The sequence below is a fragment of the Procambarus clarkii genome, chromosome 59 (genome assembly GCF_040958095.1).
Source record: "Procambarus clarkii isolate CNS0578487 chromosome 59, FALCON_Pclarkii_2.0, whole genome shotgun sequence".
In the NCBI taxonomy this organism is placed as follows: domain Eukaryota; kingdom Metazoa; phylum Arthropoda; class Malacostraca; order Decapoda; family Cambaridae; genus Procambarus; species Procambarus clarkii.
The window spans coordinates 31,659,390-31,681,813 of record NC_091208.1 but is presented as its reverse complement, the minus strand read 5'-3'; the positions used below and the strand labels follow the sequence as shown (position 1 = coordinate 31,681,813).

Genomic DNA, 22,424 nt, shown 5'->3' with positions numbered 1-22,424 from the left:
TCATTGCCGTGTAGTTGTTTCTCACATCTTTGTATCGCTGGTATGTTTGGGTGTTGTGTGTAATTACCTAAGTGTAATTACCTAAGTGTAGTTATAGGATGAGAGCTACGCTCGTGGTGTCCCGTCTTCCCAGCACTCTTTGTCATACAACGCTTTGAAACTACTGACGGTCTTGGCCTCCACCATCTTCTCACTTAACTTGTTCCAACCGTCTACCACTCTATTTGCGAAGGTGAATTTTCTTATATTTCTTCGGCATCTGTGTTTAGCTAGTTTAAATCTATGACCTCTTTTTCTTGAAGTGCCAGGTCTCAGGAAATCTTCCCTGTCGATTTTATCAATTCCTGTTACTATTTTGTATGTAGTGATCATATCACCTCTTTTTCTTCTGTCTTCTAGTTTTGGCATGTTTAATGCTTCCAACCTCTCCTCGTAGCTCTTGCCCTTCAGTTCTGGGAGCCACTTCGTAGCATGTCTTTGCACCTTTTCCAGTTTGTTGATGTGCTTCTTAAGATATGTGTGTGTGTATGTGTGTGTGTGTGTGTAATTACCCAAGTGTAATTACCTAAGTGTAGTTACAGGATGAGAGCTACGCTCGTGGTGTCCCGTCTTCCCAGCACTCTTTGTCATATAACGCTTTGAAACTACTGACGGTCTTGGCCTCCACCACCTTCTCACTTAACTTGTTCCAACCGTCTACCACTCTATTTGCGAAGGTGAATTTTCTTATATTTCTTCGGCATCTGTGTTTAGCTAGTTTAAATCTATGGCCTCTTGTTCTTGAAGTTCCAGGTCTCAGGAAGTCTTCCCTGTCGATTTTGTCAATTCCTGTTACTATTTTGTATGTAGTGATCATATCACCTCTTTTTCTTCTGTCTTCTAGTTTTGGCATATTTAATGCTTCTAACCTCTCCTCGTAGCTCTTGCCCTTCAGTTCTGGGAGCCACTTAGTAGCATGTCTTTGCACCTTTTCCAGTTTGTTGATGTGCTTCTTAAGATATGGGCACCACACAACAGCTGCATATTCTAGCTTTGGCCTAACAAAAGTCATGAACAATTTCTTTAGTATATCGCCATCCATGTATTTAAATGCAATTCTGAAGTTAGAAAGCATTGCATAGGCTCCTTGCACAATATTCTTAATGTGGTCCTCAGGTGATAGTTTTCTATCTAGAACCACTCCTAGATCTCTTTCTTTATCAGAATTCTTTAAAGATTTCTCACATAATATATAGGTTGTGTGGGGTCTATGTTCTCCTATTCCACATTCCATAACATGACATTTATTAACATTAAATTCCATTTGCCAAGTGGTGCTCCATATACTTATTTTGTCCAGGTCTTTTTGAAGGGCATGACAGTCATCTAAATTTCTTATCCTTCCTATTATCTTAGCATCATCAGCAAACATGTTCATATAATTCTGTATACCAACTGGTAGATCATTTATGTACACAATAAACATCACTGGTGCAAGAACTGAACCCTGTGGTACTCCACTTGTGACATTTCTCCATTCCGATACATTGCCTCTGATTACTGCCCTCATTTTTCTATCAGTCAGAAAATTTTTCATCCATGATAGAAGCTTACCTGTCACCCCTCCAATATTTTCCAGTTTCCAGAACAACCTCTTATGTGGAACTCTGTCGAAAGCCTTTTTTTAGGTCCAGATAGATGCAGTCAACCCAACCATCTCTTTCCTGTAATATCTCTGTGGCTCGATCATAGAAACTGAGTAAATTCGATACACAGGATCTTCCAGATCGAAAACCATACTGTCTGTCTGATATTATATCATTTCTCTCTAGGTGTTCTACCCATTTAGTTTTGATTAGTTTTTCCAATACTTTCACTATTACACTTGTCAATGATACAGGTCTATAATTGAGGGGGTCTTCCCTGCTGCCACTTTTGTAGATTGGAACTATGTTAGCCTGTTTCCACCCGTCTGCTACGATTCCTGTACACAGGGATGCCTGAAAGATCAGGTGAAGTGGAATGCTGAGCTCAGATGCACATTCTCTCAGAACCCATGGTGAAACGCCATCTGGGCCAGCTGCTTTGTTCTTACCGAGCTCCTTGAGCATTTTTTCCACTTCGTCTCTAGACACCTCTATGTGCTCTATGTTGTTCTCTGGAATTCTTATTGTATCTGGTTCCCTAAAGATTTCATTTTGTACAAACACACTTTGGAACTTTTCGTTTAGTGTTTCACACATTTCCTTTTCATCTTCCGTGAATCTATTTCCCATTTTCAACCTCTGAATATTATCCTTTACCTGCAATTTGTTGTTTATGAATTTATAGAATAGACCTGGTTCTGTTTTACATTTGTCCGCAATCCCTTTTTCAAAATTTCTTTCTGCCTCTCTCCTCACTGCCGTGTAGTTGTTTCTCGCATCTTTGTATCGCTGGTATGTTTGGGGGTTCGGCCTCTTCCTGTATTGATTCCATTTTTGTGTCTTTCGGTCTCTAGCCCTCTCGCAATTTCTATTGAACCAATCCTGTTTCCTAGTTCTGCATCTCTGTTTTGGTATAAATTTTTTTGTGCCTTTATCATATATTTCACAAAACTTGCCATACATCTCATTCACTTCCTTGCCTAGCATCAAGTCTGTCCAATTATACTCACTAAAAAAATTTCTAAGGTCACCATAATGTCCTCTCCTGAAGTCTGGTTTTTCAACTGCTTCAACCTCCTTATTTTCTTCCAGCTTATAACGCATTGCATACTTTATTCCCAAAAAGACATGGTCACTTTTACCCAAGGGAGGAAGGTACTGAATGTCAAATATCTCTTCCTCCTTCCTGGTAAATATCAAATCTAGCATGGAGGGAACGTCCCCTTCCCGTGTGTGTGTGTGTGTGTAATTACCTAAGTGTAATTACCTAAGTGTAGTTACAGGATGAGAGCTACGCTCGTGGTGTCCCGTCTTCCCAGCACTCTTTGTCATATAACGCTTTGAAACTACTGACGGTCTTGGCCTCCACCACCTTCTCACTTAACTTGTTCCAACCGTCTACCACTCTATTTGCGAAGGTGAATTTTCTTATATTTCTTCGGCATCTGTGTTTAGCTAGTTTAAATCTGTGACCTCTTGTTCTTGAAGTTCCAGGTCTCAGGAAGTCTTCCCTGTCGATTTTATCAATTCCTGTTACTATTTTGTACGTAGTGATCATATCACCTCTTTTTCTTCTGTCTTCTAGTTTTGGCATATTTAATGCTTCTAACCTCTCCTCGTAGCTCTTGCCCTTCAGTTCTGGGAGCCACTTAGTAGCATGTCTTTGCACCTTTTCCAGTTTGTTGATGTGCTTCTTAAGATATGGGCACCACACAACAGCTGCATATTCTAGCTTTGGCCTAACAAAAGTCATGAACAATTTCTTTAGTATATCGCCATCCATGTATTTAAATGCAATTCTGAAGTTAGAAAGCATTGCATAGGCTCCTTGCACAATATTCTTTATGTGGTCCTCAGGTGATAGTTTTCTATCTAGAACCACTCCTAGATCTCTTTCTTTATCAGAATTCTTTAAAGATTTCTCACATAATATATAGGTTGTGTGGGGTCTATGTTCTCCTATTCCACATTCCATAACATGACATTTATTAACATTAAATTCCATTTGCCATGTGGTGCTCCATATACTTATTTTGTCCAGGTCTTCTTGAAGGGCATGACAATCATCTAAATTTCTTATCCTTCCTATTATCTTAGCATCATCAGCAAACATGTTCATATAATTCTGTATACCAACTGGTAGATCATTTATGTACACAATAAACATCACTGGTGCAAGAACTGAACCCTGTGGTACTCCACTTGTGACATTTCTCCATTCCGACACATTGCCTCTGATTACTGCCCTCATTTTTCTATCAGTCAGAAAATTTTTCATCCATGATAGAAGCTTACCTGTCACCCCTCCAATATTTTCCAGTTTCCAGAACAACCTCTTATGTGGAACTCTGTCGAAAGCCTTTTTTAGGTCCAGATAGATGCAGTCAACCCAACCATCTCTTTCCTGTAATATCTCTGTGGCTCGATCATAGAAACTGAGTAAATTCGATACACAGGATCTTCCAGATCGAAAACCATACTGTCTGTCTGATATTATATCATTTCTCTCCAGGTGTTCTACCCATTTAGTTTTGATTAGCTTTTCCAATACTTTCACTATTACACTTGTCAATGATACAGGTCTATAATTGAGGGGGTCTTCCCTGCTGCCACTTTTGTAGATTGGAACTATGTTAGCCTGTTTCCACACGTCTGCTACGATTCCTGTACACAGGGATGCCTGAAAGATCAGGTGAAGTGGAATGCTGAGCTTCAGATGCACATTCTCTCAGAACCCATGGTGAAACGCCATCTGGGCCAGCTGCTTTGTTCTTACCGAGCTCCTTTAGCATATTTTCCACTTCATCTCTAGACACCTCTATCCGCTCTATGTTGTTCTCTGGGATTCTTATTGTGTCTGGTTCTCTGAAGATTTCATTTTGTACAAACACACTTTGGAACTTTTCATTTAATGTTTCACACATTTCCATTTCATTTTCCGTGAATCTGTTTCCCATTTTCAACCTCTGGATATTATCCTTTACCTGCAATTTGTTGTTTATGAATTTGTAGAATAGGCCCGGTTCTGTTTTACATTTATCTGCTATCCCTTTTTCAAAATTTCTTTCTGCCTCTCTCCTTACTGCTGTATAGTTGTTTCTCGCATCTTTGTATCGCTGGTATGTTTGGGGGTTTGGCCTCTTCCTATACTGATTCCATTTTTGTGTCTTTTGGTCTCTTGCCCTCTCACAATTTCTGTCGAACCAATCCTGTTTTCTGGCCCTGCGTCTCTGTTTTGGTATGAATGTTTGTGTGCCTTCCTCGTATAGTTTTAAAAATTTGGCATACATTTCATTTACTTCCCTGCCTAGCAACAATTCTGTCCAATTACACTCATTAAAAAAATTTCGAAGTTCCCCATAGTTGCCTCTCCTTAAATCGAGTTTATCAACTGTTTCAATATGTGTGTGTGTGTGTGTGTGTGTGTGAGAGAGTGAGTGAGTGTGTGTGTGTGTGAGACACAAAGGCTGCATGAATGCGGGAGGCATTAATCACTAAAAATTCTCTTGACCTGACCAAGATTCAAACCCCTGCAGCCTGGGATCAACCCCTGGCATACAAGGGTACTATAACCATAACACCAATGATCGTCCAATGATATAATGGGGGTATCACCACAGTTTGTGTTTGAAGGGATTCAGGAAGCATATGTGGACAATATGTCCACATGTGCTCGAACATATTGTATTCTACCTTTTATATAACTGTATTTGTTTTATTTTATTTCAAGTTTATTACACAAAACTGAGTAACAAACTTGGTTACTTACAAGAATACAGTGTATTATTATTTTCTTGGCTCCATACATTTTGGTTTCAAGATACTTCACTTCAATGTACTGTACATTAATTAGAATATCTAAGAACAAAACAAAGCGAGATAAAAATTAAGAAGGCAGATGAAAATACTGTACTAATATCACAAGAGATAATGAGAATCCTGTCTCTGGTTTACACCTTACTGCTGAAGTAAGAAACATGTGAATTAGAACTTATTTTGAACTAAATGAGGTTAAAGAATAGATATAAATTTATGTTTAGTGTTGCTAATTTTATTCAGTTTTTAACAGAAGTCAAATTTTGAACTTTAATGAAGCAACAATTATAACAAATTTATGTGTACAAAACATTAAACTTAAATTACCTTAACTATATGAGAGATTGCATGTCTTATATATATATATATATATATATATATATATATATATATATATATATATATATATATATATATATATATATATATATATATATATATATATATATATATATATATATATATATATATATATATATATATATATATATATTTATTTATTTTTTGAAGGGATTCCACAACCAACATAACTAGTACGCCTTAACCCACTACACCAAACTCAGAGCCTTAAAAGGAATGAAATTTTTAGGTATTTACCTCAAATATCTCCACTCCCCAAGGGCACGAGAGGGGCCCTTGAGGAGTGGGCACTTGCGAGTTTAGGCATGTTTGTGTACAAAAATATAGACACGAGTGCTCCCATATAAGCAGGGGCTTGATGAAAAACGTGAGTGACCCCTCATCTCTCTGGTGCCCTTGGGGAGTGGAGATATTCGTGGTAAATACCTAAAAATTTCCTATTTCTTTTAAGGGTCTGAGTTTGCTGTAGTGGGTCAACAACAAGTCAACTTTTTCTGAAATATTATATTTTTCACTGGTTTTTCTTATGGAATGATAATGCTTTCCATTATATTATAAATTATTTGAATTTCTTTTAATTTGAATTAAAACTAACATAGAAATTTGATCAAACTTAACCAAACCTATTCTAACCTAACTAAGTCAGTCACACACACACACAACCAGAAAACAACAGAAATTGAGAGGGCCAGAAAAGAAGATACAAAAATGGGTCCAATATAAGATGAGGCATAACCCTGAAACATACCAGCACTACAAACAAGCAAAAAAGAACTACATGACAGTGAGGAGAGAGGTAGAAAGAAGCTTTGAGTGTTTGAAGCTATAGTGGACAAATGTGAAACAGACCCAGGCCTTTTCAATATATTTATTAAAAGCAAGCTGCAAGTAAAGGATAAAATTTAGACACTGAAAATGGGGAAACAAATTCACAGAGAATGAAAAACAAATCTGTGAAACACTAAATGAACAGTTCCAAAGTGTGTTTGTGCAAAATGAGATTTTCAGAGAACCACACACAATGCCAATTTCAGAGAACTCCAGTAGAGTACACAGAGGTGTCTCGAGATGAAGGGAAAAAATTACTCAAGTAGCGAAGAAGAAATAAAGTAATTAGACGAGATGTAGTTACATTTTGGGTTCCGAGAGAACAGCTGAGGATTTTATTTCAATTGATATTTCGCACATCTTTGTGTAAAAGATACTTAGCAGATATATGGAAAAAGGCAAACAGTTCCAGTCTACAAAAATAGAAGCAGAGAAGTCCCTCTAAATTACAGACACATATAACTGACAAATGTGGTAGTCAAAACACTAGAAAATAAAAGGTTAAAACCAAATGGGTAGAACACCTGGAGAGAAATGATAGTAGAGTCAGGTAGTACAGTTGGGTTCGTTCTCGACTTAAGCGAGAATTCTGGATTCCAATCCCGGGCAAGACAGAAATGGTTGAGTATGTTTCTTATTACCTCATGCCACTGTCCACCCAGCAGTAAACAGGTATCCAGGAGTTAGTCAGCTTGTTGTGGGGGTTGCATCTTGGAGAGAAAGTCAGCAATTGTGAAAATTTCCAATCTTTTGGCGAGTTCTACGTCTGTATGCCTCCTATACTGAGGCTCCTGTCTTTCAGTGTTCTAGCCACCTACTGAGAAATAATAAGAGAAATAAGAGTTGAGAAATAATAAGTTCAATTTTGGGGACCCCCCTCTAACATGAGGCATTTGAGAAGCATAGTATAGGGAGCTGTCATGCACTTAACATAGGCCAACAAAGATGGGTCCCCCGTCCCACATCTTGGGGGGATGGGGGACCTCAATTTAAGCCTAACATGTACTGTACAGTATGTATAAACTGGCTGCCTGTCCTCCGACACAATGATTACATTAATTATATGACAGACAGTATTGTTTTGTAACATAAAGGTCCTAAGTAACAAATGCATTTAATTTCTATGATACAGCCACAGTGATTTTACAGGAAAAAGATGCTTGGATTGACTGTATTTATTTGAACCTAAAAAAGGCTTTCGACAGTCCTACATAACGGGTTATTCTGTAAACTGGAACATAATGGAGGAATGACAGGGAGACTTCTAACATGGATAAAAAATGTTATGACTGAAAAATCTAGCCAGTCATCAGAGGAAATGTATCAGACTAGAGAAATGACACTAGTGGAATACCACAGGGTTCAGTTCTTGTATCAGTAATGTTCATTGTCTACATAAACAATCTACTAGAAAGAATACAGATTTATAGGAACATGTTTGCTGATGCTAATTTATTAGGGAAGTAAAAAACTTAAGACGATTTTCATCCGCTTCAAGAAGACCTGGACAAAATAAGTGTATGGAGCAACACTTGGCAAATAAAATTTAATATGAATAAATGCCACATTAAAGAATGTCGAATATGAGAAAATAGGCCACAGACAACCCACAAATTATGTTAAAAAAAAACTATAAAATTCTGATAGAAGGAGAGAGAGACCTAGGGGTGTTTTTTTTTTTATAGAAAACTGTCACCTGAGGACCATATAAAGAACATTGTGTGGGGGACCATATGCTACGCTTCCTAACTTAAGAATTGCTTTTAAGTACATGGATGGCAAAATATTGAAGAAATTGTTAACAATCTTTGTGAGACCAAAATCAGAATATGCAGTGGTTGTATGATGCCCATATCTCAAGAAGCACATCAAGAAACTGGAAAAGGTGCAAAGACCTGCAACAAAATGGCTTCTGGAACTGAAAGATAAGAGTTATGAGGAGATGCTAAGGGTGTTAAATATGCCAAAGATAGGAGAAAAAGATATGATATAATCACTACATGCAAACTAGTAATGAGAATTGACAAAATTTATAAAGAAGAATTCTTGAAAACTGGAATTTCAAGAACAAGAGGTCATGATTTAAGCTGAGGGAAGAAAAAACTGCCGCAAAAATATTATTAAGTCCACTTTTAAAACATGAGTGGTTGATGGTTGGAACAAATTAAGTGACAAGATGGTGAATGTCAAAACCTTCAGCAGCTTCAAAGCGTAGTATGACAAAGAGTACCCGAGAAGATGGGACACCACGAGCATAGTTCTCATCCTGTAACTACACTTAGCTAATTACACATTCACACACATACCAGTATTGAGAGTTAAGAGAGCAATGAGGAACAAAGATGTTTACACCAGGTTGCGTGCCAGCTTCCAGGTGTATACACATTAAGAGTTTTCTCTAGCCCTGGACAATATTCAGGACTAAAGTATACCTGCTGTTTGGTCAGTAAGCTGCTGTTGTGGCCATAATAACCCTTCAGACATTAAAACACTTTAATTCCAACACCAAACCAATGAGGAATATATTTTAACATTTACCTTCAAAATAATATCTGCTTCACAGACATTTATTTAAACATGTGTATTGTAATGCACAGAACAGTAAAATGTATAACAAATATTTCTATGGTCACATACAAAACAATGCTGAAGAGTGAATAATAATAATTTGAAGGTACAATGGGTTGGTGAGATTACATAAGATGGGTATTTTTACATTCTTGCAAAACCACTAACACGCATAGTGTTTCGGGCAGGTATTAACTTGCAATGGATTCAATTATTATATAATGAATGCTCAATAGCAATTAAGCTATATACATCTGTACTGCCACTTTCTGTAAAGTGCACTGTATATAATAATTACTTTTGTTTGTAAGTCTGAAGGCATAATAAGTACCAAATATGCAAGCATTCACATATATACTTAACAGATATGAAGAAGTTAGTAAACAATCATATTACAAGAGAAAATTTAATAAATTCAAAACATTATGTAACCTATCCCATATACCATTAACATTATTATGACTGTTGTGAGTGACATATATGTCAGTACAGGTACTGCCACCTTCAGCGATTCCAAAGCGACATCTTACATCAGCATAAGCACAATTATCATCAAATTCTGTATAAATCCAGCATTATATGTAATGAAAAACCTCCTTCTGGTGTTCCCCTTGGTGTTCCTATAGCATACATCTAATAGTACTGTACCATCAACAGTAGCTCAGCATGTCAGGCCTCTAAGAACCATCACCTACTGGATGCCAGGACTGGAATCTGGCTCACTCAAAGAGGTGACAGAAGCAGATGATCAGAGATCAACCATAAAACTAGGGAAATTCCAACAGAAAGCATGGACACAACAAAACAAGTAACTGCTTTAAGAAAATTAATTGACCCTAGGAAAACATGGTAAACAATTGTGGCCACAGTGCAAATATACAGTAAGCTGTTGGCAGGAACAAAAAAAAAAAAAACAGCGTTGAATGTAATGAAATGCCAATTTCTGGGTAAGCTCTGGTGAGTCCCTAAAGCTACTATACTATGCTAAGATGGTACCATCTATTAAGTCACATCAGCTGTGGAGTTCTACATGCCTACCGGGGACCAGCGCCAGAACCTGGCCCACTCAAAGAGGCACAGGAAATGGTGACATTTATTTTCCCCATCTCACCATGGAAGATAATCAGAAAGTCAGCAAATCTTAACAAACCACTGCTCGCTTCAAAAGAGACTGATGCCTCAACACCTGTCTAAAGAATTCCCCTATGTAAAGAAATGGTCAAATTCTCTCGGAACCAGTGTGAATTTCTTTGCCCCACCTCCCTCACTCATTTAGGGATGTAGGCAACCAACTGATGACCTGGAAGGGAGGGAGGGGATCAGGAAGCCACCAGGAAACACCAAGAGTATGGCATTTCATTATATTTAATGCTAGTTTTCTGGAGGAAGCCCCTTGTCACTTCCTGAAGTTAAATCCCAATGGAGAAGGAAGAAAACACGGGACCCTTTCAAAGAGGCTGGAGCACTGCAGGAATTAGGACAAGGAAGAGATTCCCAGCTGAGAGACAAGACCTATGGCCATACAAGAGCACCGAGGTCCAGGAACATTCACCAGCTACTGGGCCGCCAGATCCCTGTGTGACCTCCAAACCCCCGCCCAAAGATTCGTCCTGGACATGTTCGCAAACACAGCAGAAGCAGCAGGAAACTTCCTAATGTCATGGACACAAGGGCACACTGCAGGCTGGCTAGATTGAATAACACTGTGGATGACCTAGGAAATATGAACCTTGGAACAGGGAATCAAGGGAAGAGGAAAGCCCATGAGGCATTCACCGAAGCAACCCTTCATGCCTCCGGAACAGAATCGGTGGCATAAAGGTAGCGGTGGAGAGCCGCCCCTGACCACAACACATGATGCACCCAGCCAAACCAATTAAGCACCAATGAACAAAGGACCCCTCAGGCAGCCAACTGACTCGTTCTTTGTCAGACCAACCAACTACACCATAGGCCATGGGAAATGACTTGAAAGGCTAAATAATCGTGGGACCAGGTGTCGGCAAACAGGGCAAGGCCCCCCCCCCCAACATCTCATCAAAGGAGCAAACCACGAAAGGGCTGGTGTGACCCACAAACCTGAAACCTTCCGAGTGGAGAGAGCACGGCACCAACCTGAAAGCTACACACTGGCTGTTGGAAGCGCTTGCAACCTGGCAATTGGCTCCACAGATAGCCTACCTTGACCCACAGCAGGAAAAGCTCCAGCTCTACCCAACTGCCTCCAAGAATGAGATCAGTGATAACAAAGAAGGCCTGAAAGAGATCGACAGGCTGCAGCTGCCAATGAGGGGAACTGCGCAACCATCACCTCAGTAAAGGGGAGGGGAGCGTATGGGGAGATGGACAGGAGAGCCAAGGCACATGCTGAAACCATGAATTGGGCCAACACAGCCTGGTGATATACGAGTTGGGCAGTGAAGAATGTGGCCACTGCACCCCAAAGCATGGGAACACCCAGCCAACATCGTCATAGCAAAGGCTAAGACCCCTCATCCCCTGCCAAAGGCTTCAAAGTTCACCTGGAGCCAGTCCAAGTGAAACCCTTGGAGACTCAAGAAATGCATGACAAAATCCAGATGCAGATGGGCACAGAGGTCATCTGCCACAAGCACCATAAAAAAAAGCCTGGGCACCTCAAAAAAGGTGGGAGCAAACATGCAGGCAAGGGGGGGGGGTGCAAAAGAAGAGCCCCCAGACACACTTGTAACACAGCCAACACCACATGCCATTTAAGCGAGAAAGCCTGACCCAAAGCTGCGCCAAGCACCAAGCAAGAATAGATGACTGTCTGCCAGCCAGGAAGACCTCCAGAACCTTGCCACGTGCCAAACAAGGAGAAGAAGGATCAAACACAATGAGGAATGCAACATCAGCGAGGCAAATCTGGGTCTCACATTAGGTACAGAACCAAGGCCAAATGAGCTGCTGTAGGAAGGGTAAAAAACCATGACACTTGTAGCAGGACACTCCCAACTTGCTCAAATTGGCATGCAGAAAAGAACCCTGGGAAAAGCCACACCTAAAACATATTCATACAGGGAGGGAGGATATGAAGACTCCTCCCCCTGCAGGAGGAGACGCCTCCTTTCAGAAGGAACAAGTTACCACAGAGTTGTGCAGGACCCAGGGGACCAAATCCAATTCTCCCCCCCCCCAGCCCCAGATGCCACATACAAGGGCCCTGGGGAGGAGCAGGCATCCACATTCACCACCCGGGATAAAAAAGCAGAGTCCAAGAAAGAGGCTTCAAAGGAAGGAGGGCAGGCTGAAAGGACAACCCCTGAAGCCCTAGAAAGATGAGCACACTAAACTGCCTCCACACCCAAATAGGAAGAAGCAACCCACGGAGTTGGCTGAGCCACATCCCAAGCTAAACCCTTCCCCAACCCAAAAATCCTCAGACTCCTCAGGACCAAAAGCACGAGGGGGGGGGGAAAGCATCAGAAGGGTGAACAACACCCAAAGAGGAAGGAAGAGCAGGTGTGGACAAAACCAAGATAGAATTTACCAACATCCCCAATTCCAAGTCCTAAACATGAAACTGGGTAGCTCCAGGGCATCCAACTGAGCACACAACCTAGACCGCTGCAATGCAGAAAACCTAACATGCAAGGTGGTCGCTGCCTCAAAACACTATGAGTAAGTTGAACAAACAGAACATGGGAGTCAGCATGGAAGAGGGGCAATGTGGTACACACTACATCAGGTACAGAACTGAAGCTGAGATGCCAGCTGGCAGTGAAGTACTATGCCCCTTCCCAAAATGACTGGGGAAGGTGAGATGAACAAGCACATGATGGTTCCGAGAGAATTTGGTAGTCTGTTTACATAGTTGGGGGAGTTATGAGGCATTGGTCTCTTTTTGAAGCCAGTAATTGTTTGTTTTAACTCGCTGACTTTCTGGTTGCCCTTCCCAGTGAGGTAGCGAATATGAGTGTCACTGCTTCCTACACCTCTGTAAGAAGTGGTCAGGTTCTGGGGCTGGTCTCCGGTAGGAATATAGAACTCCACAGCTAATATAACCTACTAGATGGTATCATCTCAGCATAGTAACTTAAAGGAGCTTAGCTACATGGGGCTCTACCCCCCTCCTTCCCAAAGAGGGTTGCATTTTAATGACCTACAAAAGTCTAATTATTTTTCACTCAATAAACACATATCTAAACTTAATTTACAAATGTTACCACCTTACAGCCATAAATACAGAAGTAAGTAAGTAATTATCAAAGAAGGCACCAAACCGGGAAGGCTATGTAGCACCATCAAATGCGCAAAATAATCAGAGGGCGCCGAATATCATCAAGGATGCCAATACGAGAACAAAAACGCATAAGGCGAACGATATCAAAAGTATCCGAGTCACTAAGAATTCTATTGAGGGACAGGTGACCGCGAGGGGTGGTCGGAAAGCAAGACACACGCTCGTCCTGGAAGTCAGGACATTCAAGAAGGACATGCACGACCGTAAGAGGGACAATGCAACTAGGACAATAAGGAGCAGGGCGGTGCTCCATCAAGTGATCATGGGTTAAGCGAGTATGGCCAATACGCAACCTCGCCAGAGCTGTTTCCCACCGCCGGTTATGGTGGAAGGAGGACGGCTACGAGGAAACACAACATTTAAGAGTACGTAGCTTGTTACCAGTAACAGACAACCAAGAAGCCTGCCAACGGGTAAGGACTGCGGAATAGATAACCGGGTAAAAGTCGGAATACGGAATGCCTTTACGAGAGATGGGACATGAGCGGACAGCTTCCTTGGCGGCAGCATCCGCACGCTCATTTAAAGACACACCAATATGGCTGGGAACCCAACAAAACTCAACCGACTTAAATTTACTGTGAACAAGAAACAGCCAATGCTGGATTTCGACAACTACTGGATGAATCGGATTAAAGGACCCGAGAGCCATGAGGGCACTACAAGAGTCAACAACAACTACAAAGGAAGACTGACAACGAGAAAGCAGGAGACGAAGAGCATAGAGAATAGCATAAAGTTCTGCTGTAAAGATGCTAGTCTCCGGAGGTAAGCGACACATATAAGTGCGATCAGGAAAAACAACAGAGTAGCCAACACCGTTCGCCGACTTAGACCCATCGGTGAAGACAGAAACGGAGCGGGAGTGAGGAGAAAAGTGCTCAAGGAAAAGGCGTTTTAGAACCGTAGGAGGGGTAAAAGCTTTAGTGATACAGGTCAAGGAAGTACAAAACCGTGGAAGAGGGACTCTCCATGGGGGCAAAGAAGGAACAACACGAGGAGAAACATTAGAAATACGAATGGAAAGAGAATCCTGGAGGCGAGATAACCGGACAGAAAGAGGGAGGTGGTGAAGAGGAACAGGAACCGCAGGAGGGGGTAAAAGTTAAAGCACGACAGAGGTGAGAGGAAGGATGTTGTAAGGACCGCGCAAGATAGCGAAGACAGTAGTGATCACGGCGGTCCTGGAGAGACAGGAAGCCAGTGTCAACATACAAGCTAAGAACGGGAGTCGAACGAAAGGCACCAGAACTGAGGCGCAACCCAGTATGGTGCAAAGCATCAAGATGGCGAAGAGTAGAAGGAGAAGCAGACGAGTAAGCAGGGCAACCATAATCGAGCTTAGACAGGACGAGAGAGGAATGTAAAGCAAGGAGAGTGCGCCTATCTGCCCCCCAAGAAGTATGGGACAAGACCCGAAGGAGGGTAAGGGCTTTAGAGCACTCAACACGGAGGTAAGAGATATGGGGAGACCAAGACAAACGAGTGTCAAGGAATAACCCCAAAAGCTTCGCGGAATCTTTGTATTCAAGGGGATGACCATAAAGTGACAAAGAGGGACGAAGAACAACCCGTTTCCGCGTAAAAGTCATGGCACAAGTCTTAGAAATAGAGAACTTGAAGCCATGATCGGTGGCCCCATAAATACAGAAGGTAGAGAGTGAGTTCAAAAAGTAATTAAGTGCAAAAGAAAATGCTAAGCTAGCATGGCTGTACAGCACCATCTATGTTACAGAAGATTGTTTATAGAAATCGTTCAGGATGACAATGTGGGTGGAGAAAAACTAGGAGCCTATGATTCAAGAGATGAACTCTCAAAAAGGATTTATCAAGACGTGTAGCTTATAAGGAAAGCGTGACAAAATTTCTAATCATTCTGAAAATGAGAACATTCAATCTGGAAATGATGGCCATGTGTAGAATGCTGCAATTAAAGCAGTAAAGAGCTGAGTATCATGTCATTAAGTGTTCATGGGTTAACCTCATTTAGCAAACAAATAAATAACCCAAGGATACCTACTGCTTCATAGTATGGTTCTAAGAGATAAGCCTAGGTCACAATTGATGGGAAGAACTAGCAGTATTATAGGCTAGATCAGTAAAAATAAAAATTTTCTTTATTATATAGCTGTATGCCACCCTTACGTAACTTCACCCTTCACCCTATACAGTGTAACACCCTTCAACATACAATAAAACAAGTGATCAATTTAAATTCTCAATTTAACAAACTATTTTCAGCATACTAAACTAATATTTGGCCAGTACCATGAAAATGCTGGAGCATCTGGAGGAAATACAGTAGTAAGATGTGGTTACAACAGTGCCTCACCACGACCAACTACATCTCATGAAGAGGATAAATCAACTCATGTGCCAATACTCTCATCTCCCACTTATAGTTGAATATTAGGTGAAATTTCCTAGTTGTCCTGCTCTTGGAAAAAGACACACACACACACACACACACATGGGGCCCCTTGAGGCTGAGTAGACAGCACTCTGGGGTAGTAGTCCTAAGGGTCTGGGTTCAATCCCCGGCGGAGGCGGAAATAAATGGGCAGAGTTTCATTCACCCTGAAGCTCTTGTTCACCTAGCAGTAAAATAGGTACCTGGGAGTTAGACAGCTGCTACGAGCTGCTGCCTGGGAATGTGTGTATGTGTGTGCCGCGCACGCGTGTGCACGCGTGAGAGAAATATATGTACTAGATATAATAGACAAATTAGATTGGTTAGAAAGGTGGGGTCCAAGAGTAATACAATTGAGAGAAAAAAATAGAGTTATTAGAGAAACATGATTGTGACTAAGCAAGAAAGTGAATGGCAGAGGAGTATGGAATTGCTACCTGTGCTTTTTTCTGACACAAAAATATAGCAGATCACATAGTTTGTTAATAAATTGTTGAGTAGTGGTGAAAAGAGAAGTGGCAAAAACCATTGAAACGTAAGCATGAAGATTTGGACGCTGGCATTTAGCAATGATTTAGGCAGCACAGTAGCCTGGAGATGGCTGTAGGTAGGGAACTGTTACAGTACACAACTGAGAGATTGGCCTTAGCCATGGGGCCACTGAGGACTTCAAGGCCAGTTCAGGGGAAACTGCAGAAGTTCAACAGTCAACATTACATGGTACTAAGCATGTTCCTGCATTTTATTGCCTCTGTGTTATCGAGACCAACCTCTGTTATAAACAAGTAAGCAAATTAATTTTTTTCTTTGTGTATAATTATGAGTAAATAAGAATAAACATACAATGTATCACTTGCAATATTATAAATATAAATTAGTAATAAAAGAGCTGTTTGGCAACTCTGGATCAGGTCCAGAACATACGATCTGGATTTTGAAAGTGCCACTCTACTCTCCATAATCTCAATGTTATCAGAGCTGGACAGCTGTTAAGCAGACTACCATTTGTTTTACATATCAGTCATAATCTTGAAGCACCCCAGGTCCAAAACAACAACAAAAACTTTCATAATCATAGAGAACATAATTATTTTCATTAAGGATTTCTTGTACATAGATTACCTTAAAAAATTATCACCGCCACCTAACACGTAAAATACTATTCAACTGAACATAATTTTACTTGTGGATGCATCCAACATCATTTCTCAGTTTGAACTGCAGAAATTTTTAGGATTTTATTAGAAAATTAAGATGGTCTTCCAAGATGAAGAAGCTTATTACTGAACCTGAAAAATAATTTAAGCAATGTACCATCAAATTATAACCTTTAAATGTCAATAAAGTATAAATTTATTCATGTTTGCTTCATTGGTTTTGACCACAAACCATATCAGATTCATGACACCATCTTGTATTTTTTGCTGGAATTTGCATTATATCAATTAAAATACAGATGGTAATAACCTCATGGAAATATGCAGAAACTGGTCAATCTAACCAGATATCTGTGTACTATTAATATTTAAGCTTTATCTCTCCTATACTATACGTGTTTCCTGCATCCAAATTAAATATGCATACAAAATTATAGTCAGCCACGAGCTTTACAAACGCCTTTTTTTTCCGAAAATACCTGTTACCCAATTTGGGTGGGTTTGAATAAAAAAGTTTGGATAACTGGTGGGGCAGGCAGCAGTCTGAATAAAAATGTGCAATAAAGATGGAACTAGTTTGTCCAGTGACTGCACTCAGTGCCACTTGAACAGTGTTCATACACTAATGGATGGCTCATTAGCTTTGAACTCTGCCATGGCACTAAGTACATTAGAGTACATGGTGAAAGGTAGTCTGCTGAGGTTACCTCATCACCATTAATCTCCATTTCAGTCAACCCAACTCTATTATCATCCACCACCACCTTTTCTATCTAAATAATAATAATCCATCAACTACAATCTTCAAGATTACAAGCAGATCAGAACTTCTCATATCGGTGAGTACAAACAAAACACTTTCAAATTTTTGGAACAAAAGTGTCAATTTTTCCCCCTAGGTTTTGAGAATGACGAACCACTTATCAGAACACAAAAGGTTATCCATTAAGTCTCAGGCCCGAGGGGGTCAGAAAGCAAGTGGCTGACTGTACATAGTGATTTATGGAATGTGCTACTTAAGAAATCCTAATAAAATTTAAAAAATACAAATACAGTACAGTATAACAAATATAAAATAGACATCAAATCTTACAATGACTGCCATATATAACTCTACCCAAGCAATACTCATTAAACATTTAGAAAAATATGTAATATATCTGCTTCTTAAGCATATAATGTCAATTGTACTCAAAATAATATATTAACACAAACTTGAAAACACACTTCGCCCCATCTTTCTAATAAGCACAACAACTGTGTGAAAATAATTCACATTCTGCCTAAGTTTATAAGAGAGCATTAATTCAAATGAATGTAAATGCCAAAACAACACCTTAATTTTCACCAATACACTACAGTCAAATATTGTGATCATGATTAACTGTAATAATTGTCAAAAATAAATACACACTCAGATCAGACGATCATTCAGATAAGGCTTCTTGTTACACTTTTTCAAAATATATTCTATTAATTATATTTTTCCTGTACTAGATATATTTTACAAAAGAAATGTGCATAAACAATACATATATTAACTAAAGCTTAATCCTAAAAGTACACTAATTTTACATACTAACCTGCAACCATCATGTTCTCGCAAAGCTGTAAAATTAAATAACACCTGAAAAAGCCAGACAAATTGTATTTTGTTTTAAAAAATTATATCTTTACTTCATACGCAGTATGTACTATTAATATCATGTTATAATATTAGAGAAAACTAACCAACAACCATCATCTATCTATAACATAGCTTAAATGTAATTGAAGACTAAACCACACACCAGAAGATGAGGAGACGACCACGTTTCGGTCCGTCTTGTACCATGATCCACAATCCACTTGATTCTTTCTTCATTTCGGTCCAGGACGGACCGAAACATCGTCGTCTCCTCATCTTTTGGTGTGTGGTTTAGTCTTCATATTTTCAGCCACGTTATTGTGACTCATCGTTTGCTTAAATGTAATTTATCTGGCTATCAGTAGTTGCACGAACACATTCTCTCTTTTGGTCAGTTTTTAGAGAGCCTTTCCAAGTTGCAACCCTCCATTTGAACACACTGTTTATTGTGTGTGTGTGTGTGTTTGTGTTCACCTATTTGTGCCTGTAGGATCAAGCATTAGCTTGAGTAGTTACCTAAGTGTAGTAACAGGATGAGAGCTACACTCGTGGTGTCCCATCTTCCCAGTACTCTGTCATAAAATGCTTTGAAAATACTGATGGTTTTGGCCTCCACCACCTGTGTGTGTGTGCGTGTGTGTGTACTCACTTAATTGTGCTTGCAGGAATTGAGTCTCGGCTCTTTGGTCCCGCCTCTTAACCCACAATCAACTGGTGTACAGATTCTTGAGCCTACTGGACTCTTATCATACCTATATTTGATTGCCTAGTGCATTCCATTTGTTAACTACTCTCACACAAAAAAGTTCTTTCTAATGTCTCTATGGCCTCGTAGGGGGGGGGGGCCTTTTAGCCTGGTGGATAGCGCGCAGGGCTCGTAATTCTGTAGCGCGGGTTCGATTCCCGCACGAGGCAGAAACAAATGGGCAAAGTTTCTTTCACCCTGAATGCCCCTGTTACCTAGCAGTAAATAGGTACCTGGGAGTTAGTCAGCTGTCACGGGCTGCTTCCTGGGGGTGGAGGCCTGGTCGAGGACCGGGCCGCGGGGACACTAAAGCCCCGAAATCATCTCAAGATAACCTCAAGATAGAAGATGGCTCATTTGGGTACTCAGTTTTCACCTGTGTCCCAATTTCATGTTCAAGAACATTTATTGAGATAATACAATACATCTCAAAGGGATAGAATAGCTTAGCCTATTTCTACCCTCCTGTATTAAATAAAACATCTTTATCTACTTTATCAATTCCTCTGAGAATCGTTAATGTGGTGATCATGTTTCCCCTAACTCATCTTTCTTCCAACAACATGAGGTTCAGTTTCCGTAGTCTCTCCTTGTAGCTCATACCCCTCAGTTCGGGTACTAATCTGGTGGCATACCTTTGAAATTTCTTCAATTTAGTCTTGCGCTTGACTAGATATGAACTCCACCCTGAAGCTGCATACTAATGGATTGGTCTGATGAATGTGGTATAAAAGGTTCTAAATGATTCCTTACACAAGTTTCTAAGGTAGTTCTTATGTTGGCCAACCTAGCCTATGCCGCTGATGATATACTCTAGATGTGGGCTTCAGGGGACAGGTTTGGAGCGATAACAACTCCCCAGGTCATACACACACATACATGGTGACCAAAGAACCAAAGCTCAACCCCCACAAGCACAACTAGGTACTCACCTTTTTGTGCTTGCAGGGGGGTTGAGCTTTGGCTCTTTGGTCCCGCCTCTCAACTGTCAATCAACTGGTGTACAGATTCCTGAGCCTACTGGGCTCTATCATATCTACATTTGAAACTGTGTATGCAGTCTGCCTCCACCACCACATCACTGCCTAGTGCATTCCATCTGTACGAGACAACTGCTTTATTTCTTCCTAGCACCCACAAGTAGTTTACAACTAGGTACAAGTACAACTAGTTGAGTACACACACACACACGCGCAAGCTTTCTGATCCTGAATCCTGAAATGAGGATTTCAGAGAGCTGAACTAAATTCCAATTCAAGAACATGCCATAGAATACATAGAGGTATCTCAAAACAAAGTGGAAAAATTACTGAAGGGGCTAGGAAGAAATAAAGCAGTTGGACCTGATGGAATTTCACCTTGGGTGCTGCGAGAATGTGCAACTGAATGTGCATTCCACTTCAATTAATATTCCAGACATCGTTGAGCACAGGAATCTTAGCAGATATATGGAAAAGGCAAACATAGTGCCAATGTATAAAAATGGTAGTCGAGAGGGACCTCTAAATTATAGACCTGTATCATTAACAAGCGTGGTAGTCAAAACACTAGAAAAAATAGTTAAAGGGTTGAACGGGTTGTACACCTAGAGAGTAATGACCTAATAACAGACAAACGGTATGATTTTCAAACAGGTTGATCCTGTGTAACAAATCTACTTAGCTTTAATGACATAGCCACAGAGATACTACACAAAAAGAGATGGATGGGTTGACTGTGTCTATCTGGATCCAAAAAAGGATTTTGATAGAGTCCCACACAAAAGGCTGTTCTGGAAACTGGGACATACTGGAGGGGTGACAGGGGCACTTCTGACATGAATGAAAAATGTTCTGACAGATGAGAGCAGTAATCAGAAACAATGTATATGACTGGAGGAGTGTCGTTAGCGGAGTACCACAGGGTTCAGTTCTTGCACCAGTAATATTCATCGTCTGCATAAACGATCTACCAGAAGGAATAGAGAATTATATGAACATGTTTGTAGATGATGCTAAGATACTGGGAAAGATAGGAGATGCAGACAATTGTAATGCCTTTCAAATTGATCTATATAAAATATGTGCTTGGAGCATCAAATAACAAATGGAATTCAATGTGAATAAATGCCATGTTCTGAAATGTGGAATTGAAGAAATAGACCACACACAACTTACAAATTATGTGGAAAGGAACTTCAGAATTCTAATAAAGAACAAGACCTAGGGGTGGGTTTGGTTGTTAAGCTGTCGCCAGAGGAACATATGAAGAACATTGTGAAAGGAGCATATGTGTTGTTTTTTATGCTTCAGACTTGCTTTTAATTATATGGATGGTGAAATACTAAAAAAACTGTTCATGACTTTTGTGAGACCAAAATTGGAAAATGCAGAAGTTGTATGGTGCCCAAATCTCAAGAAGCACATAAATAAACTAGAAACGGTGCAGCGGCATGCTACAAAATGACTTCCTGAACTGAAAAACATGAGTTACAAGGAGAGACTTAAAGGAGTTAAACATGCCAAAACTAGAAGATAGAAGAGAGGTGATATGATCACCACTTACAAAATACTAACAGGAATAGATCAAATTGACAAAGAGGAATTTCTGAAACCAGGAACTTCACGAACAAGAGGACACAAATTAAGTTTAAGAAAACAGAGATGATGAAAAATAATAGAAAATTTAATTTTGCAAACAAATTGGTAGACGGATCGAATAAACTAGGTGAGAAGGTGCTGGAGGTCAGTAGTTTCAAAGTGTTATACGACAAAGAGTACTGGGAAGACGGGACACCACGAGCGTAGCTCTCATCCTGTAACTGCACTTAGGTAATTACACGTACGAATACAGGTGGTACGCGAACAATGGGCCACAGTGCATTCAAAAGGTGACACCCCTAGTGTCAGCAGCTGCATCAGAGGAGCTCCAGGATATTTCACAATTCCTAAGTTTTGTAGTACAGGTTGATGATAGTGAGTGGTGTTCCAAGGAACATAGAAGTGTAGTGCTTTGGAAAAATAGGTGAGATAACACGAATGTGCA

The 22,424-nt window shown here is 40.2% G+C and overlaps 1 protein-coding gene across 3 annotated transcripts in view; it reads right to left on the bottom strand.

Annotated features, from left to right (window-relative positions):
• Positions 1 to 5,654: 5,654 nt before the first annotated feature.
• Positions 5,655 to 22,424, bottom strand: part of LOC123768068 (uncharacterized) — a 132,323-nt gene continuing 115,553 nt past the window's right edge. For all 3 annotated transcript variants that reach the window (XM_069307074.1, XM_069307076.1, XM_069307075.1), the window contains exon 6: positions 5,655 to 22,424. This exon is cut by the window's right edge and continues 14,121 nt beyond it. The gene's annotated coding sequence lies outside the window, so the exon portion shown is untranslated.